This window comes from Nycticebus coucang, chromosome 13 (assembly GCF_027406575.1).
Source record: "Nycticebus coucang isolate mNycCou1 chromosome 13, mNycCou1.pri, whole genome shotgun sequence".
NCBI classification, from domain to species: domain Eukaryota; kingdom Metazoa; phylum Chordata; class Mammalia; order Primates; family Lorisidae; genus Nycticebus; species Nycticebus coucang.
In genome coordinates this window covers 49,581,999-49,585,290 of record NC_069792.1, presented here as the reverse complement: position 1 = coordinate 49,585,290, position 3,292 = coordinate 49,581,999, and the positions used below count along the sequence as shown (strand labels likewise).

The 3,292-nt window shown below is 48.7% G+C and overlaps 1 long non-coding RNA gene across 1 annotated transcript; it reads left to right on the top strand.

Moving 5' to 3' along the window:
* Positions 1-712: 712 nt before the first annotated feature.
* LOC128563139 (uncharacterized) lies at positions 713-2,351 on the top strand. The gene is made up of 3 exons (XR_008373747.1): positions 713-845; positions 1,427-1,497; positions 2,145-2,351. It is a non-coding gene; the product is annotated as an uncharacterized LOC128563139 (long non-coding RNA).
* Positions 2,352-3,292: the final 941 nt, after the last annotated feature.

The window sequence follows — 3,292 nt, the reverse complement described above, 5'->3', positions numbered from 1 at the left end:
CTCTGTTTTCTGAACAACCATACTGAGCCCTGGCTGAGTTCCGCTTCTGCTTCAGATTGTTGCTTTTGTGCCTCTGCTACCTTGTGTTGAAAGCATTTTCACCAACATTCTGGAAAAACTCAGACATCCAAAAGGTAAGAAACACCCAAGAGAGATTCCCTGTTGGTGTTTCCCAATCCTATTCTCACATTTCTAAATGAGTCTGATTAGCTTGGAGAGTGATAGAGCATCACTCCTCCAGGGGGAGAGGTTGGGCAGGGCTAGGGGTTCAGGAGCATGAAGGCTTCCACTTTAGGCTCACAGGCTGCCTATCTGGGTGTGGTGGGGGCTTCTTGGATAAATCCCCAAACAAGTTACTTCGTGATTCTGGATTGGCATATTGAGAAAATGACACTCGGTTGTCATTTTCCCATATTAGATATCATTCAGCCAACCCTTGCTTCATGTGGAACTGCTCAGGAGAGCAGTGTCCAGACCATCCAAGCTCTGTCCTCAAAATACAGGGTCCTCTGAGGGAGCAGATGTGACTGTTGGTTTCTGATTCTGTGTCCTCCTTGAGCAGAGGACTTCTAGGAACACCGGGAGGAGATTCTACAACAAAATCCTCCCTTGATTTTCTCAAAGAAGGAAAATGGAAAATATTCTATTCACTTTTAAAAATGGATACAAGGAACACCTTTTTATTTGTCAAAATGGGGAGGAATGTTATTCTTGGATAACAAGTGTCTGAGCCTGTTAGGGAAGAGGTGTGAGAGAAGCGAGTCTCAGCTTCTCATTCCTTTCTTTTTGTTCTTAGCAGCATCAGGGCAGAGCCAAGAGGGGAAAGGAAGGTGGAACATTGAAAGGTAAGGTTCTGTGTATTTGATCGAGCTTCCCAGTGGTGAACCTTCCTGTTAATTCCGTGAGGTGCCAGGGCCTTGCTAGCAGGGGATGTCAGTTGCTAGATACGGTCTCTCTGTGAAAAGAGAACCCTTCAAGGAAGGCTCCTAGCAAGATATTAAGCAAGGAGACACTTCTCAGGGTCTCCGCTTTGCCCTTCTGTAGGCAGGAACAATTGACTGACCTGGGCACTGGGTATTCCCCAATAGGTGGCCAAGGAGATGTCCAGGAAATACTACAGGTTGGTTTAGAGTCACCACTTCTGTCTCCTGACTGTATCAGCACTTTGACTTCCTGGGTGCTCACTTTCCTCTTTGAAGTAACCACTGATGTCTGAGCTTTACGTGGTGGTTTTGAGGAGCATGTGGGATAATGTACTTCAGAAATGAAAACACACAGACTTGAGTCTGTTAATATTACTGCTGATCATTTCAACTTGTCGGCTAATGTTGTGCAATCAGAGTTTAATAACCCAAGGTTCTCCCCTAAAGGGACTGCAGTATAATCCCTGTGCTCCTATCTTCCTTACATATCACTTACTCTCCAGGTTTGCCCGTGTCGGAGAGTTACCTAAAGAGAAGCAGAAGAGTGAGGGAAGCTGAATTCTAATCTGAAAAGGTGATGAGTCTTTCCATGTGTTCTCTGGACCCTTTGGAAAGCATACTCTATACATTTCATGGATTTAGTGCATCCTGCCATGGTCATGGGAGTTGATAGTCATGGGAAGGGGATGTGAGTGGGGTTAAGCGACAGACTGTGGGGTGAGGTGAGGGGGAGCAGGCTTCAGGTGGCCCCTTCCTGCTAGACCAGAACGCTCCCCATTTCTTGCCCTGGTCCTAGCCACAGCTTTGTGCCCCCTGACTTCTGTAGCCCCCACGCTAGCACCATGGTACCATCCACATTCGTCAGCTGTGTATCCAGACAATATTCCTTCACTCTGTCCTCTGTACTCCCAGGAAGCTCTGCAGGAGAACTAAGGCCTGCCTGTCTGTCTGAACCTTCTTTACCTCCACACTCCATTTTCTCTCCTGACCTGAGGTCCCTTTTATGTGACTTAACTTTACCCTCACCGCTCAGTCACTCTCTGCTCCCAATGCCTGTTCCTCCCTTGGATTCCACATTCCCAGCAGACATTCTGCACCCCAGCCACTTGCCTTTCTTCCCCTCCCAACATGGGACACTCAGGGAGCATTGTTGTTCTGTAATCAGAGGTGACTTTCTCTATGAACCCCCTCAAGTTATTTTGATCTCTGCTTTTTCCAGAGATGTCCATCTCTTACCAAGTTTATCCCAGAAAATGGTGCCACGGAGTCCCACATTTATCATCAGGAACCAACAGGCTGTCTGCTCCATCACCAGCAGATGGCACTTTAACTGTGACTCAACCTGAGGCCTTCTATCTAAGGAAGCTTGTTCTAAATAAGTTCTGATGGTGCTGATGAGCTGTGCATGCACTATGTCCCAGCCATCAGAGGCACTGACCCTCCAAGCAATGTCATAATTCTCCTGCGGGAGCTTCCTCCTTTGGAGTTTCTTCACCTTCGCCTTCTAAGGCTTCATTTGTGGGAGACCCTGCAGCCAACCTTGTAACATCTGTTTCTCTCTCTCTGCCCAAGTTGATGTTCTGGCCCTCTTGGAGAGACAAGTTTAAAACCACGGTGATTTCATGATGTGGAAGGAAAAGGCAAAGAAAACGGGTTCTTTCCCAAAGCAAGTTAGGCCAGACTCCCAAGTACCAAAATTGCCATGTATAATGTGCAACTTTTTGCCCCAATTTTTGAGGGTTAAACAAGAATGTGCATCATATGTGGGTAGTACAGCTTTGGATTCGGGGTGTCCAATGGGCCTCTAGGAGCTGTTGTGCTTTCCTTCTTGAGTCTACTGAGTTTGTGGTGCTCCAGTCCAGGAGAATCCAAGATGTGGTGGGAGTGAGCCAGTGTGGCCTCCGCCTACTGCCATGACCAAGGGAGGGGGCTGTGGTGTGGCTGGTGAGGCAGGCCCTGAACTTCTGGGGTGGAATCTGTAGTGCAGGGTTGGGACCCCTGCACAGAGGGTTTGGGTGCCCTGTGCAAAGAGGGTTTGGAGCCCTGCACAGAGGGTTTGGGTGCCCTGTGCTGAGAGGGTTTGGAGCCCTGCACAGAGGGTTTTGTGAACCCTGTGCTGGCCTCAGGCACCATCATGGCTGCCTTTGGATTGATCAGTTCAGAATCTCCTGCCCCAGTGGTCACGTGTGGGAAAGTTGTTTGTGACCTCTGAAGTGGTGAGGAGCAAATGGCTCCTGGGATCAAGGGAAGGGGTAGCCTTGACAGCGTGGGTGGCTGTGGAAGAGTGGCACAATCAGCATGTGTACAGAGTAGTGTTAGCCCTCCCCACATGTGTCTCTTCTGGCCTAGAGCTGGGTTGTGTTTTACAG